Here is a 9,487-nt window from a genome sequence, read left to right as displayed (position 1 = left end):
GTGTTTCTTGTAGACAGCATAAGGATGGATCATGTTTTTTATCCATTCTACCACTCTCTGCCTTTTGAAGGAGAATTTAAACCACTTACATTTAAGCTAAATACTGAAAATAAAGGACCTACTTCATTCCTTTTGCTAATCGTTTTGTGTGTCTTGTGTCTTCTTTGTCCCACAATTCCCATACTTCTGTTATTTTTTTTCTTTAGACTCCTTTTTGTGTCCAGTCTTTTTAATTTCTTCCTTCTTCCCTCTGTGTATGTTTTGTAACTATTTCCTTAGTGGTTACCACAAATATTACGTTTAACAACTTACAATTGCACCAACTTATTTTAACTTGATGCCTGTATTTAACATAGGAACTATGAGTAAGTTTTAAAGTTAGTATACTAAAACTCTACGCTATTTTGCTCTTCCTACCCCCCTTTTTGTTGTGTAACACCAATTACATCATTATACATTCTGTGTTCCTTAGCTTGAGTTTGTACTTTTTTTGTACTTATTTGATGTTGTTGCTTGTGGGACTTAAGTAATACTAAGTTCACCCCCTGGAAAGACCAGACAACTCATCCTTATGTTTTTTCATGTCATTACCTTCATTAGAGATTTCTCTCTTCTTTCCCATGGACTGATTCAATTATCTGTCGAGTGTCCCTTCTTTTTCATCTGAAATAACTCCCTTAAGTAATTCTTGCAGACCAGTTCTGGTGGTTATAAATTCCTACAACTTTTGTTTATTTGGGATCCTTGATTTCGCCCTTATTTTTGAATGACAGCTTTACTGGGTGAAGAGTTCTTATTTGAAAATTATTTTTCTTCAAAACTTTATACAAGATCTAAGCCCTGCTTCCCTAATTTTTGTTACCATCCACTCCTTCATAAACAACACCAGTTTAATTCACACTGAATCACTTTCAGTCTTTCCAATCTGGTATTATGCATTTGGCTTCTCTGGTTATCACATTGTATTTCCCTCCTATAATGCAGCAAAAATCATCCCACATGACTCTTCTTTACCCTCCAAACGTTAAATAAGAGTATTCCATCTACCAGAAAAACCTCTTTGGCTGCCATTTTTCTCTATATTGGTTGCATCCTCCACATATAACTATCATGAAGCATTTCTCACCTAAGTCCTTGATATTTTTTTTCTTTTCACCTGATCATGTCCTAGAACTTAATATAAAAAAAAAACTAAAATATAGTTTGTCAAAATCTTTGTACATTACAAATTTCTTCTTCCCAAATTTATTTTTTTGGTTTTCCTCTTCTTAGTTGGCACAAAAACGTAAATAATTTAGCCACCTGGTACTTAAAGTGTGTGTTTTTTTTTCCTTGCAAGTAAGCAGATATAAGTTGCAGTGCCATTACCCATAATGATAAAGATACATTCCAGCTGATAGTGTGTTTGGCAAGACATCCGTTGTCCAGTGACCCCCTAGCACTATACTCAACTAATTCCTGATATCATAATATTGCTCCTACGATTCTTAGACTGAAAAGAGGGTTGATAAAATCAGTTATTATATATGGAATTAGAAATCATATTTTTACATTGAGAGTGTTGGAGTCAATAAATTAATATACCAAAAAAATTTTATATGTACAATTACACGAGCACCTTATTAATGCAAATAACATATACTTGGGGGTAGTAAGTGTAAGTGTTATTCTGGAAGTTTCCATATTCAAAGAATATCTTAGTACACTGATTTATTTAAATAAAAAAATCTGTGAATAACACATCAAAGTTAATGTAAAGTATAGTAGGAAATCAATTTACCATCAATATTTAGCTTGCCCATTATCCCCTAGTATTTAACCCAACCTGAGTACCACTGAAATATTTGTTGTTTGAGAGCAGTTTTTCCTGATTATACTTTCCGTAACCTGTAGTATCCTAATTATGGTAGGCTTTTCTAAGGCTAAGGATCCCTGGTGGTGCAGTGGTTAAATGCTTGGCTGCTAACTGAAAGGTCAGTGGTATGAACCCACAAGCTGCTTGAGGGGAGAAACATGTGGTAGTATGCTTCCATAAAGACTTACAGCCTTGTGAACCCTATTGTCCTAGAGGGTTGCTATGAGTCGATATCAACTTGATTTGGCAATAGGTTTGTTTTGATTTTTGGTTTTCTAAGGCTAGGGGTAGCTCTTCATTCACACATATGAGAAAACACCCTCCTCTCCTCTTTCAGGTTTGTCCCTAAGAGGTAGGATTTAATGCCTTCCGCAGTACCGTAGGATCTTTCTTCCTTGATTAAAATATTGATCTATATATTAGAAACAGAAGCTTTCACATATTATATGAATACACCTGGATGTATTTTTATAAGCTGCCTATATCCACGTTACCAGCATCCAGATCGAGAAGGAGGATAATGCAGCACCCCAGAATCCCCTTCTATGCTTCTTTTTAGTTACAAACCCCGTGGTGACTCCTATCCCATACTTCAGGCAGCATAGGGTCTGTTTTTATCTTAATATAAAATAAATGGCATCCTACAAATTATAGTCTTCTGTGTCCAGTTTATTTTTCTCAGTTTTGTATTTGTGAGACTTATCCCCATTTTTGCATAGATGCAGATATTTCACTTCCATTGCTGAGTAGTACTGACTGTTTTGAAGATGCCAAAATTTATGCATTTTGACAGTAATGAGAATTTTGAGAGTTTCAGTAATAATATAACAATGTTTCTCTCTTCTCCTCTGATTTCTCCGAAATGCACAGCAGCTCAAATGTGATAGGTTTATAATGAAGCACTGAATTTTGAGCACTGTATTTGTTTTCTATTGCTGCAGTAACAAAGTACCAGGGATTTAGTGGTTTTATATAACAAATTTATACTCCTACAGTTCTGTAGATCAGAAATTTGACTTGAGTCTCACTAGGTTAAAAGCAAGTTATCGATGGGCTGCATTCATTTCTGAAAATATTCCGTACATGAATTTTCCAGGTTCAAGGGGACGTATGTATTTCTTGAATCATGGCTACCTTCTGCAATCTTCAAAGGCAGTAATGGCTGGTCGCATCCCTCTCACTCTGCCATCTAGCTGGTTTTCCAACTTCTGTTGCAAAAGTTCCCCTCCTTTAAATGGTTTATGTGATTAGATTGGTCCCACAGATAATACAGGATAATTTTCCATGTCAAAGTCCTTAACCTTAATAACATCAGCAAAGCCCTTTTGTCCTGGTAAGATAACATGTTCACCGGTTCTGCAAATTAGGACATGCACATCTTTGGTATCATCCTGCCTACCACATGCAAGACTGCAGACGTTCATGTTTCTAGGAAAAGTACTCTGCCAATGCAAATCTCCAACAATTTCAACAGATGCATAATTAAATTTTATTTTGCTTTGGCTGAAAGAAACACTCAAGTCTAAGCTTAGAAAATTCTAACGTAGGGAAATATAAGTAGAACAAATGGATCTTCTTGCAGTAGATGGGCTCAGTTCATTTTCTACACAACATGCACTTATATGATACATTCCAACTGCCTGAACATGTGAAAGCTGGACAACGAGTAAGGAAGAGTGAAGAGCTGATGCCTTTGAATTGTGGTGTTGGGGAAGAATATTGAATATACCATGGACTGCCAAAAGAACGAACAAATGTGTCTTGGAAGAAGTACAACCAGAATGCTCCTTAGAAGTAAGGATGATGAGACTGAGTCTTACATACTTTGGAAATGTCTGGAAGGATCAGTCCCAGAAGGTCAGCAGAAAAGAGGAGGACCCTCAATGAGGTGGATTGACACAGTGGCTGCAACAGTGAGCTCAAGAATAACAATGGTTGTAAGGATGGCTCAGGACCAGGCAGTGTTTCCTTCTGTTGTGCATAGGGTTGCTATGAGTCGGAACTGACTCGACAGCACCTAACAACAGCAACTGCCTGAACATGAGCCAGTATATTTTACTCTCATGTGAATATTTTTTCCACAAAATGCATACATATCTGTTCAATAACATAAATGCTTTTTCTCTCTATATTGAACAAACCCACTAGTTCTTTGTCCATGTGGAAAATACAGTTTCTGATCATGTAAACTATATATTTGCGTAAGTCCATAACTACTGCAAAAGAATGATTATACTCCATTGCCTTTGGAATAAATAAGAAGTCAATCCCTTACGAGTATACAGATCATACACTAGACTTAAAAAAAAAAAAAAATTTTTTTTTTTACTTCTTATTTATTCCAAAGGCAATGGATTATAAACAAAAATTTTGTGGGACCAGAAAACAATGTGGGTATTGTCCATTAATCCATATGATACATAAACACCCACTTATTTCTACTCTAGGCCACACAGTAAGCTAGGCACGGGAGATACAGCACCTGTCCACAAGGATCCCATAGTGTAATGAAGTAAAAATAACAAGTACTTATGGAAATAACTCTTAAATTACAACTAAGATAAATGCTATGATGGAGAGGTAAAGGGTGCTAAGAAAGCATCTAAGTGGACCAACTGAACTAGTCTGGAGAAACCTAGGTAAAGGTAATCTCATGGCCCAGTGTACTGGAGCAGCAAATACAATACTAGATTAAGAATGGAGAGATAATCTTACGACCATAAGTGAGTTGTATACCCAAAAGTCATGAAGTATTTGTCACATACAAAATTTTCCCTACAAGGAATCCCTAGGTAGGATAGATGATTAAGTACTCAACTACTAATTGAAAGACTGATGATTTAAACCTACCACGAGGCCTCTGAAGAAAGGCCAGAGATCTGCTTCCGAAAGGCCACAGCCTTGAAAACCCTATGCACAGTTCTACTCTTCATAAATGTGGTTGCCATGAGTTGGAATTACCTGGAAAACAACTGCTGTTTTCTACATTTGTTTCACAATTAAGATGATAAATATAAGGTTAGCATGTGTCTGCCCAATTACAAATGGAACTACTGGTTTTTCCATTCACTTGATCTAGTGATAGTGCCTGTTAGTAGCAATTCAATGAGTACGACCAGAGTTTTCACAGAAATTCTTACTTTAAATATCCGATATTATTTTCAGACTATGCAACCAGATTGTTCAGACAATTCTGTCAGTGATTGAAAGATCATGATATATGTGACATTAACCCTCCTAATTTGAAGGGCAATGCCTACTCTTTAACAGTTTCTTTAATGCCATCTTCATATCCTTATTTCTCAGACTGTAGATGACGGGATTCATGGTGGGTGGCACCATAGTACAGAATACTGACACCGGCAAATCCAAGGGTGATGGAGCTTTGGGTAAGGGTAGTAAATAGGCAAAAAAAAAAAAAAAAAAAAACAGAAAAGAGAAAGCGAGTCACAACAGTGAGGTGAGGCAAGCATGTGGAGAAAGCTCTACACCTGCCTTCTCTGCATGCGATTCTCAGAATAGTGGAGAAGATGTGAATGTAAGAGATATCAATAAACACAAAACAGCCAAAATCTAACATCAGGCTGAGCCCAATGACTACTAACTCCACAGTATTATAAGAACAGGCGAGGGAGAGTAGTTGTGGAACATCACAGAAGAACTGATGAACTTCAGGAGACCCACACACAGGTATGGAGAAGGTAGAAGCTGTGTGCAGAATTGCGTTGAGAACTCCACTGACCCATGAGGAAGCTGCCATCTGCACACAGGCTCCATGGCTCATGAGGACTTCATACATCAGTGGGTGGCAGATGGCAACGTAGCGGTCATAAGACATCGCTGTGAGTAGAGATATTTCTGTAGTGGCTGAGAGGATGAAGAAAAATACCTGTGAAACACAGCCGAGAAATGAGATGGTGGTGTGATGAGCCAGAGAGTTTGCGATGGATTTGGGAACAGTGATGGAAATGAGGCAGAGATCCAGAAAGGACAAGTTCTTCAGGAAGAAATACATAGGGGTGTGGAGCCGATGATCCTTGCTTGTGAGGGTGATGATGAGAACATTCCCCAGTACAGCTGCCAGGTAAATCAGCAAAAACAACACAGCGTGTAAGATCTGGATCTCCCGAACATCAGAAAACCCCGTTAGGAAGAAGATGGTCACAGAGGTGAAGCTGTTCATTTCTCTGGGTGTTTAATCAATGACTCTAAAAAAATAAAATGAACAACTTGTGATTTAGTCAAGGGAGTTTACTCTTCTACTTTCTCAGGTTCACTTTCTCCCAATCACATGTGCAGGTATTCCATGCCATACAAGAGTAACAACACCAAGTCTTCAGGAGGTAATTTAACACAAATAATCCCATTAACTGAATGACTGAAAATGCCTATCAGTCAAGTACAAATCATCCACCTTGTCATTCTATGTTGATTAAGGCCCATATTCCACATCTGACTCAAATAGAATTTCATATACCTTGCATTGAAATATGCAGCGAGAAAGTGAACAAATTTGGGACCAGTCAGTCCTGAGTACAAATTTTAGATCAGCTGTTTGCAAGCTTTGTGATCTCATACACATTTTTGAGTATCATCTTATTTAACCTACTGTGTAAGCGTTATCATTGGATCATTATTTTGATTCAATTAAATAATTCATACACAACTTATGCATAATTACTGGATAAGAAGACACTTAACCAATATCATTTCCTCTACTCATTCCATCTTCATTATACCAGTGTCAGGAAAAATTGTGAAAATTTTTGAAACAGGAAAAAAACTGAGTCTTCTCTCTAGTGCACTGGTCTATGTTTGTTATTTATTGTCTTTAAGCTGTCTTACAACTGTAGAAGTTGTATAAAACTGTTAATAATGCAAATTATTGCCTATACAAGTACAAACTAATTTTGTTTTAGTGGAATGCAATCGATATTTTCTCTGTAGATAGACCCATTTTTCATCTATTTGTATTTTCTATCACCCATGCTTATCTGTTCTTTTCTGCGTGAAATTTGATTTTGAACCAGTGGAATATCTTACCAGTTCTCTCAATCATTCATTGATTACTTAAAATATTTGGCATGTGTTTGTTTTATTATTTTATGTTCTTTAAAAAAGCTATCTTTGAGGGCCAAGATGGCTGACTAGTTAGAAGCTACCTCGGATCCCTATTGCTACAAAGACTCAGAAAAACAAGGGAATCGATCACATACATGACAATCTACGAACCCTGACCATCAAACATAGATCTAAAGAGTTGACCTAAGTGACAGGGGAGAGAAAAGCTGGGCCCTGAAGCAGCGACCACCTCTGGAACCGGCATCCCGCTCCACAGCCTTGAGCTCTCGCAGTTCCCTGGTGCCGAGTGGTGTGGCTGATTGCAGCTTGCTGAGGCGGGGCAGGCACGGGACACAGCCCTAACCCCTAGCCCCCTGGGATAACCTCGGTAGAGAATCAGCCAGAGCAGGAAGGCTGCACACTGACGCAGTAAACGAGAGAAGGAGCAAACACGGGGAAGAAGCGACTGTTTTTGGAGCCTGGAGCCAGCGTCCCAGTCAGAAAACCTTGGGGCCGGGCTTTGGACTGGGCACAGGGAAGCTGAGCACAGATTCCTGAGATGGCGCAAACACGGGAAGCAGCCCTAACCCCCTGAAGTGACCTTGGGGGAAGCCCAGCCAGTGCATGCGTGCAAGCAGCGCAGCAACTTGGCTGACAGGAGGAGAAGTCACTGGGAGGCAACGACTGGTTTTGGAGCCTGGAGAGTGGCATCCCAGCTGGGGAATATTGGCACCGGGCTTTGGACTGGGAGTGGAGGAGCTGACCACGGCTTCGGAGACAGCACAAGCACAGGACATGGGCCTGACCCTCGGGGGGCAATCTGTACCCAGCCAGACCACACCGGCTAAACTCTCCTCAGGAATCTCAGATAAAACAGTCATCACCAAGCAGGTAAGTAACTTTGTCTATACTGCTGGGTGCTACTCTCTCCTACCTATCTGATCCCTCCCCTCCATGCCCCCGGGGGCTTCATTAACATTGGAATTTCCTGGGCCAGAGAGTGAAGTGCTCTGCAGTTTTTTTTTTGTTTGTTTTTTGGTCTTTTCCTAACCCATTCTCCTGGCCTGAGAGAAAAAAAAAAAAAAAAGAAGCAGCTGCTAAAAACTCCCATTTAACCAACCAAAAACCTAGGGACCAAAAACCCTTCCCTGACTTCCTGAAATTGGAATAAAAATACAGAACTAGCTCCAGCCAAGCAAAGGAGATCCACAGTCTTGGGCTTTCATCCCTACAGGGAACAAGGCAGCTATTATAATGCAAAGGCAATTCTGATAGGGATCTGACTGTAATTGTTTTAGCTGATTACTGGAAAGACAAGTTTTCCAGGTCTGATATCTCTATTAAACAGAGCCCTCACTGATCCACAACAGGGAACTCAGGGTTGACGCTCCACCCAAACCACCTAGCCACCTGCCAAAGGGGTCTGAGGATACTGACACTAACCAATCTTTAGAGGTACATGCATTGGGTACCTAAGGTACAGCTGCAGAGCCCACCCACCAAAGTGCTTTAGGAATAGAGACACACCTATCTCACTGGCACTTGGGGGAAGGCTGTCAGCATCCTGCCCTCCATGAAGTGTGACCCCCTGCTGCTACTAGAATCTGGTGCACACAACTATCACCACTACTCCTCTAAGTTAATAGGTGACAGTCTACACCACACACTTGGTGACCCAAAACCAGATTCTATTCAAGAATAGTGAATGGACTCTTAGGCTTATATATCTGGTAACAGCCCAAACCAGCTGCTAATAGCACATAAGTCATTCAAAGGCTACAGCAATCAAGACAGTGCAATCTAGCAGCCCATCTGCATATATTGAAAGAAAACAAAACAAGATAGGACTCAGTGAGCAAATATAAAAAAAAAATCATTACAATATCTTATAGATGACTTGGAGACAACAGTCGATATCAAACAACATAAAGAAACAGACCAAGATTGCTTCTACAACTCCCCAAAATAAAGAATCAAAATCTTTCCCAAATGAAGATACAATCGTGGAATTGCCAGATACAGAATATAAAAAAACTAATGAACAGAATGCTTCAAGACATCAGGGATGACCTCAGAAATGAAATAAGGCAATCTACAGAAAAAGCCAAGGAACACACTGATAAAGCAGTTGAAGAACTCAAAAAGATTATTCAAGAACATAGTGGAAAAATTAATAAGCTGCAAGACTCCATAGAGAGACAGCATTCAGAAATTCAAAAGATTAACAGTAAAATACAGAATTAGATAACTCAATAGGAAGTCAGAGGAGCAGAATCCAGCAATTGGAATGCAGAGTGGGGGAGTTGGAGGATAAGGCAATTGACACCCACAAAGTTGAAGAAAACTCAGATAAAAGAATTAAAAAAAATGAAGAAACCCTGAGAATCATGTGGAACTCAATCAAGAAGAATAACTTGTGTGTGATTAGAGTTCCAGAATAGGGAGGGATAACAGAAAATACAGAGAGAATAGTTGAAGATCTGTTGGCAGAAAACTTCCCTGACATCATGAAACATGAAAGGATATCTATCCATGATGCTCATCGAAACCCATGTAAGATTGATCCAAAAA

At 39.2% G+C, this 9,487-nt stretch overlaps 1 pseudogene; it reads right to left on the bottom strand.

Annotated features, from left to right (window-relative positions):
- Nucleotides 1-4,889: 4,889 nt before the first annotated feature.
- LOC135230467 (olfactory receptor 14A16-like) lies at nucleotides 4,890-6,303 on the bottom strand (annotated as a pseudogene).
- Nucleotides 6,304-9,487: the final 3,184 nt, after the last annotated feature.

Source organism: Loxodonta africana, chromosome 2, assembly GCF_030014295.1.
Source record: "Loxodonta africana isolate mLoxAfr1 chromosome 2, mLoxAfr1.hap2, whole genome shotgun sequence".
Classification (NCBI taxonomy): domain Eukaryota; kingdom Metazoa; phylum Chordata; class Mammalia; order Proboscidea; family Elephantidae; genus Loxodonta; species Loxodonta africana.
The sequence above is the reverse complement of the archived record's forward strand: the minus strand, read 5'-3'. Positions and strand labels throughout refer to the sequence as shown.